Source organism: Colias eurytheme, chromosome 14 (assembly GCF_061535395.1).
Source record: "Colias eurytheme isolate Ceu_HAF_F1 chromosome 14, ilColEury1 Martin Lab GWU primary, whole genome shotgun sequence".
Taxonomy (NCBI): Eukaryota; Metazoa; Arthropoda; class Insecta; order Lepidoptera; family Pieridae; genus Colias; species Colias eurytheme.
The window spans coordinates 3,357,197-3,378,836 of NC_142993.1; positions in this window are offsets into that span (position 1 = coordinate 3,357,197).

Genomic DNA, 21,640 nt, shown 5'->3' on the forward strand with positions numbered 1-21,640 from the left:
TACAAAAAAAATGTAAGAGTAAACCCTGAAAAATGTTTATTTAATTTATTTTTCACTTTAAATAAATAAGATACATACTAATTTGTAACTCTTTTTTATAATTAAGAAATTTTCTTTCATCTATGTAATGAAAAAATAAATTAATCTTACCTTCAGAAAGGATGTAGGATGTGAGTACTTAATGAAAAACTTATTCAAAAGAAAATGATACTTTCTATTATTATTATAACAGTTATGACAATTCGTGGAAATGTAATTAAAAGTACATATGTAATTTGTTTTTAAATACGTACATCAGATATATTATATCAGTTCCTTATTAGTTTTTCTTTACAAATTCAGTAGTAGATTTGACAAAATCATTTTACTTCAATTATTGCTGTCCTATAGTACATTCATTGTTTTTTTTTTATAATGTAAAAGTATGCATTTAAAATACAAAAAAAAAACAATAAGGATTGTAAGGATAATTATAAGAGATTTTAATTTTCCGCACATGAATAATTCTTAGAAATTAAACCATGCACAACCATGCACCACACCATGCACATATTATGAAGTTATGAACTAACTAGGGGTATTTCACCAATCACAGATTATGAATTAAATTAAACAAAGTGATGATCTACCAATCTTTTACCACCATAATTTATCATCTTATAATCTTATATATAAAAATGAATCGCAAAATGTGTTGGTAAGCGCATAACTCGAGAACGGCTGAACCGATTTCGATAATTCTTTTTTTATTATATTTCTTGAAGTACGAGGATGGTTTTTATATAGAGAAAACGTAAATATGTACCACGGGCGAAGCCGGGGCGGACCGCTAGTATTTTATAACAATACGTATATTATAGCACAATATGTATTCCATTGACCATTGATCAGCTCTTTATTGAGATTTTAATTTCAAGATCTTATCAAGATATACCTACTGTATACCATTATATAACTATACGAGCGGTAATCGTTTATCGCGATTGTAAATTCAATCGAACGATAAATCGTTTGTCACGTTTATAAAAACACAATTGCAGATGTAGCCAGATGTCCGCGCATGCGCGGAGACAGGTGTTCGGATTTTGGACAAATGTTGATAAGGAACACAGTTGTTGAACGTTTTTTCATTAGATATTGATAATGATTGGGCAGGATTTATTTATTTATTTATTCTTTATTGCTGTTAAAAATTACAAATTGAGATTTAATTTTGGATACATTGTAACTTCTTCTTCTTCTTCTTCTTCAACTACGATTTCTTCCAAACAACAGGTACAGAGAGAAATTAAGTAAGGCACCATATTCTGAATTTTATATCTGAAAAAATTCCTATGTTATTGTAATATAATGTTATTATAATTATTATGTAATACTTAAATAATGTAAACTATAACAATATAGGTACTGTCTGAATCTTCGTTAACTAAAGATTTATATTCATGATCTTTTTAGCTTATTACCCCCTAAAATATCACTTCTTTCAATATGGTTACTTTGAATTCTGTTAAAAGTATAATCATATCTTAGACGAATTTCCATCCAATAATGATAATTATTTTTATTCCAGATGAAATTAATTTCATACGTTCTTTCCGAAGACTTTATGTAACTAATTAATTATCAAAACACATATATAAAAGCAATTCGATTTATCTCCCTCATTTAATAGTCATTCCGCATACTCTGTTAATCATAAAATCCAAAACAAAAGCGCATCTCGTTCAAAATATCAAATTACCGGGCCGTTAAAACCCCTGTCCAAATATTTAGTATCATAAAACCGATTTAAACTTAATATATAGCACAATCGGAACACACCATTTGTATTCGTCAAGGATAAAAGTTATAAAAATATTATGTTCATTTTAACTTCTTCTGTTAGAAATTAAAAGCTCGCCTCCGCTTAGATCGCGCGTCACGTACGAATGCTATAATGTGGTCCTCGTATAAATTAAACACACTAACGTGTCATTCAACCATTTCGTACTCAAATAATACAACCCGTTTCAGTATTTGTCGCGAATGACATCGGTAAAGGAAATAGAAAATGTCATATCTTCGACGTTATAATCTCAACATTAACATATGAAAACGCATGGTCAGTAAAAATCGAAAATCGATTTGGTGTCGTCATAAAAAAGACATCAAAATCAATTTATGAGTGTGCAATATAGCACCGGAGGCATTACTCGAATAACGTATAATCCTCACCGCCACTTGTCAAACGACGGTCTTTATAATATTATGACAATAAAAAAGTATTCATTGAGACAATAGTGGAGTTAGAGCACACAATAAATTTTGACATGGTCCATTTATCACGGCCGATAATCATCGGGGAACGCTCGCACGCGGGCCGAAATTCTTTTGAGATTTGTTCACCTAATTCTGTCGATAATTTAATGTAAATTAAGTTTAACAAATGTGCATGTTAAATATGTGTTGGATTTTTATACATCCTTTTTATGTATCGAACATTGAGCTTTGTGAATCGAAATTGGGAGGTATATGGTTGGTAGGTATCTGTTTATTTTATGTTATCTTTTTTCATCAAATGCAAAAGGAAGTTTCATTTGATTGAAACGAATTAAAAACCTATTAACTGACATCATAAGTTGTTTTTATTATTTAAGGACATGAAAAACATCTCTTAACGTGTAAATTAAACCTTGAAATTTATTATTTATATTATTTTAGCACATTATATCATTACATTCTAATAATAATGCGTTTTAATGTTATGGTAAGCACAATCGCACATACATAAAAAAGCCCCCAAATATTTTTGTTTATACAACGAGGGTTAACCTGAACCAATCGGTGTTGTTATTTAAAGTCCCTTCCCTTTAAACCCCAAAACTGAGCACGCTTTTCAACTCGCCAAAACAATTTCTACGCCCAATTATTCGATCTATTATCGTCCTATAAACATCCTTATTTATGACATATATTCCCGTTCTCCGTTTTTATAGCCACTAAAGTATGAAATTGCGCATTAGTAAACCTTTCACATCGCAGTTCATATCAGTGAAATACATAACTCGAGATTTAGTTTGAGCGGGTGTTTTGTGTAACGTCAAGATGCCAGGGCGCGATATTTTTATGGAAATATATGTTACTGTGATCGTCCTCTGTTCGTTTTATAGCTTTTTACCACTTTGTTCGCTGTTGCCGAATAATAAAACGTGTCAAAATGAAATTAACTTTGGCACAATGTTAATTTTTAAACGGTTACGAAATTCTAATTTACAGCGAGACCTTTATGTTCTTTTTTTGATTTAACGTTCTAAAATTACTTCAATACCTATTACCTACAGTCGGCTGATGCTTGTAGTCGCCTTTTATGAGTCACAGTTGTAAAATTAAGTTATATAAAGCGTGGCCTTATACTTTAAGTGGGGTTTTGACGGATAGCACAATTAACAAAATGCCGTTGCCGTGTATAACATACTACGATATAGTTACTGCGATGTGAGACTGGTTGGTCGTAAATTAGGCGTCGTTTCGGACTGGTTTGGTGGACAATGTCCCCGCTTGATGGTCCGACTGTCTGATATTAACTATCCCACGGTGACCCTTGCGCTCGCTTTGTTTTATAGTAGCTAAACAAAACGGAACTAATGAGCCGCGGGCGAACTATTTTATTTAATAATATGTATAAAAAGGTCAGTGTTGTGGTTTTTAGATAAGATAAATTTGATCGAATGTTGCCTATAACCTATAATATTAACAATCTAATTTTATTTGTATCATTTGTATTTTTATAATATGAACCAAATAAAAAAAAATGAAACATTTAGACTTGTTGTTACAGTAATTGTTATATTGAAACGTAGATGTGTCACAAATTGAATAAACAGCGTCTATTTATGACTAATAAAGCGTTCCGCTCTGATTGACAAAACGAAACGGATGCCGCTAATGTCTCAATTTTGGGAATAGACCTCCACGTAAAGCAAACATTCCGCCCTCTTAAGGAATCCCACTGAGTGCACCAAGGTGCTAGCCAACTTATCACGGCACAGTTGCTACGTGCAATAAATTAGATAATTACGTGACAACAAAAACCGTGAGAGATCGCACCACGGGTGAGACGAAAAATCGTGAAGCGAATAACCCCCTGCTGGCTTAGACCTCACCGAGCGGCCGAAGGCACCGAACTTCTGTCACATCAGACCGCCTTTGTTACCTAAATTCGCTATCCCTTTTCGCCGGTTGGAAATCCACTCAAAAAAAGAGAGGTTCGATCGTCGGCAGAGCCTTTGCGCCGCGCTCATCATTTTTCACGTCTTATTCAATAAGTCGCTGCGTAGTCGTCGAGATAGTGATCGAGTTTTGAAATATTTCGATGGGAGAGCGCTACATTCCCAAGGATATGGTGTTACTTTGCGTGCGGAATGTCGGTTCTGTATTGTTAGCGTTCAACGTATATCTTTAAATATTCTTTTGGGGTTCAAATTATTTGCTAATAAGATTCCATTTTGTATATTTATCAATATAAGGTCTATTACTAATACTACTATATTGTCATTTTAAAAGCATTTATAAAATGACAAACGAAAAACCATCTTAATTATGTTTTTACTTAAAATGTTGTCGTAACTCGTATCAAACAATAACTGTTGAATCAAAACAAAAATTATGTCAAATTAATGTGTGATTTTATGTTCAATAAACGCATATTCCACCCATTATTATTAATTATAAACCCAACACCTAACCCAATTTGTAAAATGAACGCAAGAACGCAAACCGGACGTGCAACCTAAAATTGAAGAAAGATATCAATGAATCATCTAACGTTGTATTTGCATCACTGCGCACATTATGTGCCTGACACAGAAGCGTCAAGGCGTTGCAAGTAATGTCATTTACTTATAAAATATAAGCATACAAGCGTCCGTTCAAAAACCCTTTGTGTACACAATAATAGAGCCCAACACTTTGTTTGCTCCAACAATTGTTAAGAATGATTATTCGCTGCAGTCGGCTACTTTAACGGATTAACGCTTTTGTATCGAGATACGTTCGGAAATTGTTTATTGAATGCGCTGACCAGGTACAGTTACAACCATTGAGTTTAGTACAGATGCTAATCTCTAAAACAAAGTGTTAAGTTTAGCAAACTGCTATTTTTTGCGATGCGTTATCGTTCTGCCATCTCGGTGTGGCTTTGAGAAACCGCATTGTGGGAGCGAATAGCTAACATAGGATCATTTATCTCAAGTGTGAAGCTTAAACATTTTATGTAGGTATATGGTCCGAAAGTAATGTTATAAGGAGATTGTATCAACAAAAATTATACCGCGTTTAGTGTAATTATCTTGCTTTGTTAATTATTTATGTTCTCGACTTGTTTTGCGATTTACATTTTGATGCACAAAATTACTTTCGACTTACAAACAAAGAACAAAGCAGAGTTAATTGTATCAGATTAACCGAGTGTTAATAATAATCAAAAGAATAGTAAAAACACGTCATAATATATTGCTATTTCTACCGAAAAAAAATCATTATGATATCGACGAATGTAATCAATAAAAATAAGGCACAGTGTAGCAGCCTGAAAGCTTTTGTCTCAGAAATTTCACATAAAAATACTGTTTACTGTTTGGCAATCAAAACAAACAAAACAGAACATAAACTTCTATGATTTTATTCAACAACGGGGTTTGAAGGAAATTTTGCAAAACTTAATGAGAATTTTTCTTGAAATTTTAATTCCGCACTTACGTGTAAATGTATAATCTATGTGATAAAAGCCTACCATTTATCATCTAATTTGTATAAAAGCTCATTCTCCTGATCAGTTCACCACACTTTGAAATTCGACAAATAATGTGAAAACATTTTATTTTAAGTAGCAACAATAGCTCTTCTGCTGTAGCAGTCAACAGCTTTGATAACAAACTTGTCTCCTTATATTATTATTATACAATAATTTATTATTGTATTTAGGTACATATTTATTAGGGTAACGACAGTTCGTTGAAGTAATAAAATATCTATACATAGATATAGATAATAAATCTGTAGAAGGGTCAATTCTGTACATTGAAAATATTGAAAAAATAAATAGCAGGGGGTGTTACTGGATCGATACCAAACCCAAATATGTGATTAACAAATTTTTTGTCTGTCTGTCTGTCTGTCTGTCTGTCTGTATGTGAAAGCATCACGAGAAAACTAACGGTTCGATTTCGATGAAACTTGGTATAATTATACCTTATTATCCTGGGCATAAAATAGGATACTTTTTATCCCGGAAAAATACGTAGAAAAAAAATAAATCTTTATTTTTCTTAATATTTCCGCGCGGACGGAGTCGCGGGCGGAAGCTAGTATTAAATAAATGTATACCGAAAGGAGAGGCTTGTGAATATATGAGATGTTTCACAGCTTTGAAAAGTCTCTATTCTCATAAATATCTTCAGAAATATAAATCATACCAAACAACGTTTCCTTTGCAATGTGAAAGACAGTCAAACAAATAAACACATGCATTAATTTATAAATTATAATTTTACCTAGTAAGACAGATGGATGGACTACAATAGGAAAGATATCAAATAAGTGCCAAATACAACTATTATCAATTACCTTGATCGTTTTTAATAAAGTAAATAGGTACCTAGCTTCAAAATTAAACTCTTCCCTTATTCAAACCCATGACGTATTTGTTTGTTCTGAAAATTCAAGAAATATTTCAGTAATCGTACATTCTCAGAAACATGTTGTACCTTTGTCCTAAACCATATTTGGTCTTAATTTCACACAAACTCCAGTCATTGATTATATTATGTTAAGTCTAACCGTTTCAGGAATCATAATTATTCTCAATAAATTAATGATCAGTATTGTTCAAATTAATTAAATTATCGGCTTAACCACAGAACCGCAAGCAAGGTTACATATAATACGCGAATTAGGTGCTTAAGAGGAAAAATACGAAAATTAATGAGCCGGCGCCTATCGCTAGCATCCGCCCACATCCGGTGGCGCTAAACAGCTTTATTATGCACGCTTTATCATCTTTTACTAACGAATCATTTATTATTATAGCTGGGGATTAAAGACGCCGCTTCAATTTGAACACGTACTGCAGTGATTATTATGAACGTTAAAAATTAAAATAACGCGCTCAATTTTTCTGTAGATCACTGAATAATATATTTAACTTACGAACGCTGTTGGTAGATACTTATAGGTTTTAAAATCTATAGATTTTTTATGTTAAAAATAATTATAAAAAATTAACATGTAGTTTCATGTTGAATTATATGCAAAAAAAGCCTCAAATCAAATATTTATTTTCATTATTGCATTAATTTTTATACATGTCCTGCCATCTATTGGCGAGTAGCGAAACTAAATTATATATATCGATATATTTTACTCTATTATAAAAGTCATATTTTAAACATTTCTATTTTTTTAACAGTTTGCAATGTATGCCACCAATAGAAAATAAACTAACAAGGATTTATAACTAATTTCTTAACCTCACTTATTTCATCATTGCAAATAATAGATGGCGCTGGCTTGTCACCATCGTCGTCGCTATAAATTATTCTTGATCAAAATTCAAATTGCTCGATCCGCATATGCCATAAACATTTGCACTTTAAATAAATCATACAAATAAATCCGCCCACGCGTATTTTATGTTTTATGGCGTTTGCATTTACCTGTGTAAAACGTGGGTAGGAGAATAGATACCTTATTCAATTAAAAATACAAATAATATTGAAAACATCATAAAAATAACAGCAATTATAAAAATATATTGACCTATGGAAGTATTACATCTCTGTAATTTAAAAGATCACCTTATTCACCACCATTAAAAATTAAAAAAATCAAAAGCGTTTATCTCAAATCGGCACCCTGTTACTCGTTCCATGTGAAGGTTAACACCGATTCATTAAAAAAGAACGCTTGTAGACCCCCAAAAGACTGAAAAAAGATGAGATGACGTCCAAAAAGACTACATTTTGGTTACTGAGCGGCGCCTAGCGGGTGCCGCGGCGGCGTCTGTGAATGCGATGCCTTTTACATCACACGACAATCATTCCTCATATGTTCATACAACAATCCCTTAATCTAAGGTACTCTATAATATCTGCCAATCATGAAAATTCTAGCAAAATTGAAGACATTTGTCACTTTGTACGAAAAATTATAAAATGTAATTGAACACTGAAAATTCATATATCATAGTTAATTACAGGTTAAAGTATCTAATAAACATTATATGGGTGTAAAGTTGAATAGTTTATATTCTTTCAGTCAACAGCACATCATCAAACCATACGTCGAATCAGGTACTCAACGATATTTGTCGTGTCGTATCATTTAAAAGGTCTGTTAGATTGTAGGGCCGATATTCGCCGTGTGGTTTTGTTGATCGTCGCCCGTGGGTGCTCGCGCGCACCTAATTTATACGCGCTGACTCTGACACAATCCCCTATTGCCCGTTTGTAAAACATAGGGAAGTTTACTTTTTATTAATTCCTCATTAACACATTAATTCACTCATTCCATTTATAAAATCGATACACAATTATAATAGAAGGAAAGAAAACCTTTAAATTTTGGAAAATTATACCTTTTAACCGTTATCAATATTTCTTAATGTATCATGAATGAAATAAATATCAACAACAGATACATCTTTTATGATGAAAAAGGTTACAAAACTCGCAATTCATTCAGCAAAAACCAACAAACGATCAGAATTGCTTGTGGTTAAGGAAACCTGCACGTCTTCACATTTCCTGCGCCTACTTCAAAGCTAACGTAAACAAAATATTGTTCGTTTTGACAGACGATATGACGGGCCCGACCGCAGGGAATGCGTTATGGTTGAGATTGTAATCTGTGGTCGCAGCGTATGAATGAACCTTTTAAATTACAGATAAATTAAACCTTAATAAGTCGTGAGAAACGATGCAGGAAATCCTCGAAATCAACAGTTTAGGGGTGAAATAAAGTAAAGAACTAAATTATATGTACCATGTGATTCCATGATTCTATTCCTCGCTATATTTTTTTCTAAACTTTTTTTTACTACCTACTTTTGATATCAAGCTTGCTTAATTCCCCTTCTACTTATTTTCACATCTTCAAAACAATAAAATGAAATTAGCTCAGTAGAAAGGTATAACGGTATTTTTTTCAAATAAGCTTTATAAATAAACATAATATCTCCTTTCTCTCTATCATAATCATTATCATCAAAATTTTAGCCTATCTACGTCAATCGTAGGCGGTAGGACCAATTTGTCGACGACCCCTATCGCCGTTAAATATAAAATTCAATAATATTATTCTAAACTATAACTCATGAGCATGCAAAAATTTAATTGAATTTTCAATTTATCCGCACATTATCCACATCACAGTTCCAATTGGTGAATGAATGAAATTAATCGTGACGAAAGCGGCACGTCCAAGATTTAAACATATTATGACATGTGCCTCAGTACCTAGTGGCCAGTGTGCAGGAAAATGGCCTGTATCTTGATATTGCGACTCGTGTCCCTGCAGTTTAAACAATAATATTATAATAGGCTGGTGATAATTATTACAACAACTCATTACTACACATAGCTTTTGTATTTCGATTGATGTGATTATTGCTGGTATTTTTACTCAAATAATATACCCACATAAAACAAGAATCCAAATTATTTGAATCCTTATATTAGAACTTCAAAACGTAAATTACCTATTTTTTATTATACTGAAAGATTTCCATAAAAGGAGATGCGAGTATCTACTCTATATGAGCGGTATCTATTAAAGAGCTCATTTCACGTAAATCTAAGGTATTACTCGATGGTCCGTTATTCTCGCAATCTCGTGTACATAATATACGGAAAACATATGAAATGTTATTTGTTCCCATTTTTTGTTGCATTATTACTGACACATCAACATCGCTTACGCATGCCTATATTGGATGCAGTTTAAAATGACTTTGCGCGTCTTGTTCATCATTAGAATCAATTATTTCTCCATTTACGACTCTGAATGTGTCGTCAAGCCCTCAATGTTGGCAATTTTGTTGAACATGATCGCTTTTTATACGTTATTAAGAGTATCTGCGCTGTAGGTAGGATTCAAACACGTTTAATTTCATGCATGCTTTTATAATGACTACGGCATGCCGAAGTATTTTGAAAGGTTGAAAATCGTATGAAGAATTCAATCGCGATCGCGGTGCTAAATTATGGATAATGATAATAAATTTATGAAGTAAGTTTTAATACTTTAAAGCGTTAGGATTTTTTAACTTTTATTTTGGATGGCAAGTAACGTATTGTTTTACGATTGTCGATTGTATTTATTTTGTCAGATAAAAGAAGCCAATAAATTTTAATTAAACTTTGTGAAAAGTTACGGCTTGTGTTAAGTTGACATTAAAATTTAAAACATTTTAATTACCTTTACGGTGGAATCTATAACTACTATTTTACAGTAACAACATGCACTAGAAACAAAGGTAAGTATTAAAATTATATCAATAAAAATATGTTTGAATTACTTGCCAAAGAACAACGCTTTTGAAAGCTTTAAACCCTTCATGCAACCTAATTACAAATACACGATCTGATCAAAAAATCGCTCACGATTCGCAATAACAGACGTTAAATTATATGGAAATGTCGAGTTGTATTGTGACACCTACGTGCGCCTGGGGTGCGACAAATTAGAGATATGCCGTAATTAGAGCAATTACAGGACGCACTGGAGCATCCTGCCTGTTGCATGTGGTGGGCGAAATGTACAGGCTAAATAAAATAGGTACTTCCTTTATGAATTGAGGTTTTTTACAAGAATGGATTTCTGAAAACGGTTGAGAAATAAAATGCGATTGAAATTAGATTAAGGTCATGTTGAAATCGATAACATAAAAATGACAGAAAGATTAACGTTTCATATTAAGCACTAAGTGTAGAAAAAATAAGAAATAGGGATTCTTTCACATTGGTTAGATAGATCTTTTTTCTTGCAAAGTAGACATTGTAGAGCCTCCGTCGCCTCCTCCTGAGTATCTGAAACACAGCAATTTATAAGTAAGAATCGACGAATTACGAATTACTGGACAAGTGGCCTCAAATCCTATAATAGGTAGGTACCTATTATAGGATTTATTATAGGTATAATAAATTGTTTTGATTCAAATATAAGAAATACTGGCGAGATAGAAATATAGAATGTTGTCATCACATAAAAAGTTTATTAACAATAAAATATACATTTTATGCACTTAAAATTCATTTAAAGTTCACTTGAAATATATGCTTAACATTTTACTTTGTAATAAAATGTTTAAACTTACAAAAGGATGTGTATTAGTAACTATCAATGAAATTGTTGCTATTCCTTTTACTCGTTGTATTCTTTATCCAAATCTCTGAATATTTACTCTTCACCCAAAATACTATCTAAATAATTTCAGAGCTGTTTGGATATCTATCTTGGCAATCATATCGGTTTGTCGCTGTGTTTTTGTTCTAATCTATGTCCTCTGTCAACCAAGTAACTAGGTAGTGAGGTCAATGACCGAATTCGACAATTGCAAACGTGAAAGTGAGTGTGGGAATTAATTAGTATTTGCACAGATATCAACGAGCAATAACAAAATAATAAACAATGTCATTGGGTCGTGAGTGGGCGATTGGTGCTATTTTTTGCTACCCTATTTAATCTGTAACTTGGCTAAATTAATTTATTAATCGATTTTTATGAAAGTGTAAACGTATAAATGATGTTTGTTATCCGTCTTATACCTATGTGTGTATAGGACGTTATAGGTATTAGAGTCGTAATCTTTCAGTCACTTATTAATACTAAATATCATATCAATAGCCTCTAGATGTTTTTAACATGACATATTATAATGTAGATTTGTAATTTAAAACCTATTATACTATTTTCTACCCCATATTATTATCATGTACCTATATCCTCAAATCATAAAAAAAGATCGGTAAAACAATGACTAATGAATCCTTACCGTCTTCAAGTGTGACATATCTAATAATAATCCTACCAGCATCTCATAATCTAAAAAAGCAGCCTTGAAGGCCCGAAGCTCGCCGACAAAAAATCTCCCTCAAATATAATAACCGCCGGCTAATCTTTGATGTGAGGACGCCTGCAAATCACATATCCAGTCGAGATTAACAACCATTATTTTGCATATTATTGACATTTACTACCACATCGCTTATTTATTTATGTCCAGAGTTATTTGGGAAGTATTTTTTGAAGTTGTCCACATAAAAATGTTGGTAGAAACAAAACGAATTCAATATTTATGGTTGGTCCGATGTGTGTCAATGCAAAATTTATATTGTCGAAAGCTGATTTAACTTCGGCTGTTTTCCGTTTGAAATACGGTCTTTGTGATGAACTAAGTTTCGTATATGGATAATGAGTTATTCATAAATACAAAACGGTGATGATGCATATAAATGAGAGGGTTGAGCTTTTAAATGTAAAGTGTTGTTGAATCGTTTATGCTGCACGGCTACCTTTTTTGTCACAATTGACTTTGTCGCTATTGGGTTGACACTAAATGTTATGATTAAATCCCAATGTATCCGTGTTTATTTTTTATTTAAAAGTTCATGTATTATTCAACATAAGTATATCCTTCATTTGTTTAACCAATAATTAAGGTATATGCTATTTCGGATCTATTCAATGTGCATCCATAAATCAAATCTATATTAGCTTTAAATTTACGACGTCCCAAAATATACTAGGTAGTAATTAACAAAACCATAACAAAAAGTCATTGACAGTGATTCTATTAGTGAGCTTTATTTACGGATGTCAGCCAATTACGCCAAAGTAGATTCGTATTAGGCGCTAACGACACACGTATACGTACACTATACAATATACATCTCATTCCGTGTGACATCACCCGGCGAAAGTTAATTAGCACACTTAATGACGCAAAGAACTGGTCATTTGTAAACATAATCCTATTGATATTGTTATTAGATAGAAAGTAAGTGTTTATATCGTTAAGCATTTAGCGTGAGTGGCACATAAAACAGTAAAGTGACTTTTATAGAAGCGGTGTAGATAGATAAATATTTATGTGCAGCTATAAAACTAAAATATGTGATTGCGCGGTTAATCAATTACTAAAACAACGCTTAAATGAAAACGATTCTAGATTCCACTATTGGCGTTGCTGCTTTCAAATAGGATTAAATGAGACTTTTATGATAAAGTGCCTATAGGTACATTTATAGAGTTCGTCATAATATTTGAATAAACTTTCACATAATGTTATTATATAAAGGATAGTAAATTAGTATGTTTATATAATTAATCAGAGAAACAACCATTACAAATAGTTATATTATTTGCAACGATTATTATTATTTAATAACTGTAAAAAGATTCATATACCTAATTTAATAGATATTAAAGGTCTGGAAGGTATATTTTTTTCTATGCAGCGAACATGTGTTCCTTGCATTTATTTTTGAACAGAAAAAAGTATCTTTGCTTTAAGTAAGTAAGTTATGAATTTCTGCTCACTGCATTAAAATTAATACCTACAAAACCCCATGAGCGTGACCCAATTTCAAACCCATCAGAAAGATAACACGTACGTATATAATATACAGCTTTTGTTTATAAAAGCTCAGTAAAACTAGGTGGATGCTATAACTGAAATATGAGTTACAGATTCGTCTAGCTGCATTAAAGTACAGCTACAAGCACGTACGACTCCACCCACACGCCATGTTTGTATTTTATTGGCCGGCATCGGGACCACGTGAAGTGTTCTTAATATAGGATTTGGAGCAAATAGCGGGCATGAATAGCATGTATGTGGAGTAAGAAATTTCATCGTTACGCGGTGTACATATTATAATTTAATTGAATAATTTAAAACAAATTAATTTATTTTATTCAAGTCATGTATGAATTTCAGCTCTGTTTCAAACATAGAAATTACGGGTAACTGGAGCGGTTCAAATTATTTACAATTTATTCCAAAAAAAAATACATTTTTTATTAATAAGATCAATTTCTACAAATAAAACAATCAAAAGTAAAACTAAACTAAAGATTAGCGCAGTCGGTCATAACACGAAAAGCGCGCCATAATGCGAGAACAATACATCGCAACCCCACACGCTGCCCTCCGACCCGTTACCTTTACCGTTAATTATCGAATTATTCCGATGCACTAACGGTGCACTTCATGACGCATCGCTCCATCATACTGCATCGATAAATTCTTATCGAGAGCAAAATTTTACGCTCTTTTAGGGTTCCGTACCGAAAGCGTAAAACGGAACTCTATTACAAAGACTTTGTTGTCTGTATATCTGTCCGTCTGTCACCAGGCTGTATCCTAGATTCGTGATAGTTAGACATTTTAAAATTTCAGTGAAATGTACTTCTGTTGCCGCTATAGCAACAAATACTGAAAATAAGAATAAAATCAGTTTTAACTGCTCAATTAGCGGTGGTTAAGGAAAATGTGGATTTTATTTTAACATCTATTCTCTTATGGAATTAGTGAGTGCTTAATTAACCTAACCTAACTTGGGTCAATTAAGACGCGGTCTTTAAGCTTAATAAGAAACCATTATATTGTATTGTTTTCTCTTCATTAATAAGTTATTTAGTAAGTATAGTGATTATTACGTCAATGTAGCTAGTGGCTCTCGAAACAGCCTTTTAGTAGTCAAGAAGTTAATTAATTAGCAAAATAAGAAATTTTCTTATTTTCTGAAAAGTTCAAATTAATTAAATCCATAATTAATATATGAATCATATATCCCAAAAATGCTAAGAAACGATTCGATCTCAATTACGTGACTTTTTACAAAGAAAGTGCTCTTACATTTTTATAAAAAACCTTCTCACGGTTACTGTTTTGACTCACCATTTCTGAAAATTGTAGCGAGTAATTATGACGTCATAATCGTCTACATTTTGCTCGTGTTCGAAAGGCATTTTTTAATTTATTCACTGACAAGGCGGCGTATCTTGGTGGAATCTTGTTAGCTCTGTTTGCCAAACATCGGTTTCGGTACATTTAGATCGACAGATAATGCTCACCACTAAAATATGTAGACATAAACGTTTAAATTTACTGCTGTGTTCTCGAATTTTATTGTGTTAACGCTTTATTATTTATATTATGGGCTTAATGATTATGTTTAATGATGACCTTATTGAGGGTGACTTAATTAAAATTATTGTTGCTGTAAATTAATTCGATTATATTAAGCATAAATGAAAACGTAATTATTAATGCAATTAATATTTGTATGGCGATCGAGCTTCTGCGAAAACAAAATCCTATTACATAGGAAAGCTTGTATAACAACATCAAATAGTAGGTAACGGTCTTTAAAAGCCTGAGTTATGTAGTTGCACACCATTTAATATGTAGCAAATTGTATTGGACATAATAATATCAATTCATAAACGTAATATTAATCCTTTATTTTCCCAGTTTTAAAGTGGGCATATTTGTACCTCGTCTAGCCAGTAAGCAAGTGTCAGACGCGCCATTTCAAACACTAATAAACAAATATAACTGTCGAATGCTACGAGGAAAGCACGATTCCCACAGAGTTTAGGCAGTTTACAGACTAGCGACTTCATCAATGTAGACTTTTGTGTTTCTCTTATGATTTTTATGCTATCTCTTTATGCCCAAGCCAGTGCGTAATCAGAAAATTCTTTTCCTACTATAAATTTTTGTAGATCAGTTTTTAAATTATTGATTATACACATTATACCTATGTAATAAACGACTTCTCTTTATCAAATCCTCTGCATATAAGTGTAACCTTAGAATTAACTTATACCTATAAGATAAATTATACCTTTATATCTACAGACTTGATACGTCGTAAGTCCAATGTAAATTTCATGAAATTTCGTTATATTTCTGTATATAAAATCAATTTCCCTTGGTCATGACATGACCAAAAACTTGACCGATTATTTCTTTAATGGTTTTCGCTATCCTCAGGAGAAAAAGTTTAGAAAATTGCGCTTAAAAATAAAAACAAAAACTCAACGACATAGTAAAACAGAACAACCTCTGTTGGGGCAGTAGATAACTTTTAGCTGCTGCAATCCACTAAAGTTCGAACATAAATAGCTAAATGGAAACGCGTCGCCATTGTGTAAAAATCCTTAAAACGCGTAAAATTTTGTATGCGTCGATAAACATATTTCCCATTTTATTGCAGCCGCCCTTCGCCGTGAAATTGCGTTGTCTCATACATTTGAAATTATTTATAAAATTTGCATTGGGAGTCCGTGTAAATTAGACTTGCATATGTACTTATTTTTAAACTTGAACTTAACAGTATATCAATATGATAGAATATATTACATATTTTAAAAGAAAACACTTTAAAAAATATCTGTAGAATAATGAGCTTTGAAAACTGTCACTTAATAAATATTTTTTTCTAAATCGGTATGAATAAGTGGTAAATTCATCCGTAAATCCGAAATCACTTTATTATCATATTCGGGTTCTTCGTAATTTATTGGAAATGATTTTCACAAAGTAAACAATTAACTTTACTAATAAAAATAATCTCAATTTAGTCAGAATAGTTCGTAAAATAAAAGAAAATACTTTTTACAAGCTGTACCCCGTTTTCTTAAATTATAATCACGCAGACCCTCATATTTCATAATAAATGCTCGATAAATTGATCTAAACAATACTGTTTTAACATAACCTTATAGAGACGTATTGATAACATAAATCAACTGTATATTTTCCGGACAGTGACTAATCGTTATCTCTTTGTATCAACACTATTAAATCGATAACTACATACCTATTGAGTTATCGACCTAGTATTATTATATCAATATTATATCTTATAGACGTAATATTTTTATCAGGTTAGTCATCATTTTCTTACTTTGGAAAGACACACACTTCGAAAACCTATCATGTGCAGGTGATAGCGTTATTTTATAAATATACATTATCATTTTATCCCAATTATAGGTAGGTACGCAAGCTTTATAAGTAGGAATTTAAGTCCTAAAGAAACTAGCGTACCTGAAGCTATCCACATCGCAGAATATCGAGACAAATGGCGTAAAATAACTAGGAAAACACAACTCCAAAATGATCACGACCTTCAGCAGTGAGGATTTCGACTTAAGGAGGGAGGAAGTCCTAATGCATCATGTCCAGTGAGAATTAGTAAACGTGTTATTATGACGTGAAATTTTTAGTTCTTCTACAAGCTGGTTCCTACGCGATGTATTTATTCATCCGTTGATTACACCATTAATTTTGGTTCTTTTGGAGATTTTTCGCTCTTCTAGTACTAATTTAATCAGTGCCACAACTAACAGTATTTAATAACAAGTTAAGACAATAAATAAAACGTCAGAGGAAAGGAGAAGTATTCACTCCATAGAGATCTAGTTTCTGTGATCTGTGATTCACTCCCTATCAGTATATATGAATAGCCGCCATCGACCCATTTGATAAAACAAATATCTATAAATTACATTAAGATAATTCGAAATTTGAAATGATATAAATGTGAGCATGTAAATATAATAATTTAGCTTATCGAACATTATAATTTTGTCATGTTATTTCACAAAGGCGAGGCGCTGTTGATTTCTCAACGGTGAGTTATGGCGTACGTCGCGAGTCGCTTCTGAGTTCTGACTTATTAGTTATTGCTGGACTGGTTTAAGCCTTCCATTCATGAGTCCTAGCTTACCTACCGCTTAGTATTGCGTGATTTTCTGGCCTCCATAGATTATTATAAGGAGCTAGTCATAATTCATTGTATAGGGAATTTATTAACATGTCATTTGTTGGAAATAATTTTAGAATATAAAAAATGTAGTCGGTTTTGAAATATATATTGAGACGTTGTAATTTAAAAAAAAATTGGTTTAAAAGGAGTTTTTCTTGTACAAAAATGTAAACGTAAGTTATCTAAATTTGGAGTGAAATCATATCATAAACTTTATATAAAGACCTGAATTTGGTTTGCTTAGCTCGAACTTAAAATTTAAATTAACGCCAGCAAAGCACCATAAATAATTGTCGCACAATACTTTATTTTAAGTACGCAACTAGTACTTATAAATTTTACCTCAGATAATGTTACATTTAGCGAGCATCGCTATGTCCTGACAGATTTTGTAGCTGGCCGTAAAATTTTATTTCTTGACGTTTTATTATATTGCGTTGCGCACAATCGTATTCTTTGTTGCGGATAGAGGTGGTCCTTGCCATTGCATTCATTTTACACGCATCGATAATAAAAAACATTATGTCTCGGCGAAGTGAGTAATCGAACTTTATAGGTGCAATAATAACACCATTTTAGTTTTTCTGAGCTTGATAAATTAAAAACCCGTGTTCTTCCTGTTATAAAACACTTATATGTAATGAATAGTTATTTTGATGTTATCATACATGAATATTTGTTGAGTTTTTTTATATGCGCAGTGCACATACAGATGTAATGTTGATTGACAACGATCCACGTGCTGATAGTCAGTTTTTACTCCGATTTAAGGTCGTTGTTTAAAATTTTTTACCGTGAGAATCTCTGGACAAATAAGGAAATGCATTGTTTTGTTAATTGTAGATACATATATAATAAAAACAATAAAACATTTTTCGTGTGACGTGAGATACTTAACTATAATGTCCAATATAATGTATGCTAAGTAAATAATAATGTACCTACCTTAAGTTATTACGTGAATAAGTTTGTTTTAACCAATCTAGCTGAAACTAGATCATGCGCTACATTGAGCTTTTAGTTTAAGTGCGATTGTCTGCTGCAATACTTCCTTTATATTGATCAAATATATTTTATTGCTTAATAATTTAAAACCAAACACCTCATCAGTCAACTAACTAGTAATTAGTTAGTAACACTTACTTCTCCAACACAATCACACACAAAGAAGAATATAATTGTAATTCATTTCTGAACACATAAATTTAATCACAAGCCATAGCCCAGCTATTATTAAAATACATACATTACGAGTTCGTTATTTACCTCCGTATCCTGGCGTAGAGACATTTCAAAAGGTGCGAGATAAACTGCTATCAAACACGAAACACGACTTAATTATACAACCAATGACTTTGTTTCCATAGAGGCATACGGAGAAAATAATTAATTTCATTTTTCCATATTTATATGTTTATTAGAAAGTCACTTTCTAGTAATTACACAAAGATCGAAAGGAGAAAACATTCATTGCTTTATAGGCTATTAAGTAGTGTAATTTTGAAATCAATTTGGATTTCAATATTGGAAACAGCTAAATATTATACATACATGATACAAAAATGCCCTACAGCGTCGTATTTAGCAAAACTATAACAATTATAAAAGTAATTTTGCGTGACTCATATTTCATAGTAACTGCGAAAAAATACGTAACATTGAGCATCAATTGATTATACTTAATAATTTGGCAATAGTTTAATTGATCAGAACGAGAAAGGACACACCATATGAATATAATATAATAATTCATGACCGGTAACAATGGACATCCATGCTTAATTGGCAAACAGGTATTAAAGACATTTGTCTTAAAAATAAACGATATCGGATGCTTTCCTCAGGATGTTCAGAATCAGATCATTAAGGAGTAAGTTTCCTGCGTTGTATGAACGTCAAACTTCCGGCGATGGATATAGTTAAAATGTTAGCGGATATAAAGGTTATGAGTAGAAATAAAACTTTATTTTTGTACGTCTGTCTGATAACTAAAGCTAATTTATGAACCAAATATTAATCTTAATTTCTTTATTTTTGTTATTGAATCTATACCTAAATAGAATTAAGTCCTTAATTTCAATTTCTTAACGCCAAGTTTTATAGTATCGAAAAATACAAAAGCTCAGTAAGTTTATTCAAATAGAATGTGTGGTGTAGACGCGTTGATGTCTGTGCGACTGCGACCGTCCCTTGCAGCGATACGAGCTTTATTAAACGCATCACAAACTAAGTCAATTTATTAAATACATCCGACAATATCGTCCCACGTGACTTCATTCATACTGCAATATTATCATTTAAAATCGCTGCAACATTTCTAAGTGAACTTGCCTTAAATCAATTTCACCCCTAAACAGCTTTATGTTAAAGCTCAAAATCCGATACTACTAAATCCCATAGACCTGTAGGCGAATAGTTTTCTTCAATAATTCATAGTGCTTCTGCTATCGTGACAGTGTCCCAGTAGTGAGCAATTACATTGAGCAAATCCCACTAAAGCGTTGCCACCTGTTCTCAATGATATTGTTAATAATTTCCTTTGATACGAACCTCTATGTAGCTATTTTAAATTTTATATCCAGATCATAAAGTACACTTTTCCGTAAAGATTATATCTTGAGACTGAGATTGTGAAAAATAAACTGTAATGTATTTACTGTAGGGGTGATATTCGAATGTGAAAGTATAAGAAGACGATGTAGGATAACATCCCACGCGCTTTCATTCATAGAAAATCCGTAGCTTTGTTTTGTAATGAAATTGTTTATTTCTTCAAATAAACGATGTATTTGTTAGAGCTAGAGCCGGAGCTGATAACGTGAACGGATATGGGTGGTCTGAACTGTGTTTATTGTACACCTAGGAATCATATTACAAAATAATAACAATGATATTATAGTTATTGTCTGTAGGAAATGGGATCGAAGTGTTAACAATTCTTCTCATTTAATTGACAGGACATAAACATCACTATCACACATCACTACAAAAAAATGTATTTCAAAGAAGTTGTTTCTTTCACAGAGTTTTCAGAATCAAGGTTTAATTCTACAAAGTATACGCTAGCGGCTAGACTATAGTTTTCCAGAAATCCCTTCTTCATCAATGAACTGCTTATTTGAAACCGTATCGAAGCTTCCTGAAACAGAACAACAACAATAATACGTCAATAGTAATTCAATTCATGAATGCATATTGGTATACTACATTCAATTACCAATCTCGATACTCGAGTGAAAGCAGACAAGTACACTAGAAACGTTTCAAATATCTTGTATAAACAATTGCGTATATTCCATCCCGTTATGATAAACCTACACGAATTAGAAGCCCTCGACCATCTCGTTCTGTGGACAAGCATTCAAATTTGTTTGCACAAACTTGAAACAAAAGTTTTAGACGGATGGAGTGTATGAAACTTGGATACGGCAATGTTATAAGAAAATAAGTAGGTAGGTAGATAATAATTTTTCGTGTTCTTTTTTTGTTTGTTTCGTGTTACGCGAAATTTATACAGATAGCAATTAAAATGTTTACAGGATATTAAACGCGATTTATTCATACCAATGAAATCAATTATTAAACACTTGACCGTAATTTGAAGCTTACTTCATTGGAGAAGGCACCTAGCTTTTTCCGCCTATTTTTCCCTCTCTTTCCGTTGTATATATGCTATCTCTCTCGCACACCTCTCCACCAGGTGGCGGGGCGCACGATAATGTCGGGCGCTGGATGTTTTTCATTGGCGTCTAGCTTCCGCCGCGAGAAGGTTGTCTACAAGACTACAACCTTGGTGCTATTAAGTATTAAGTATTGCTTAA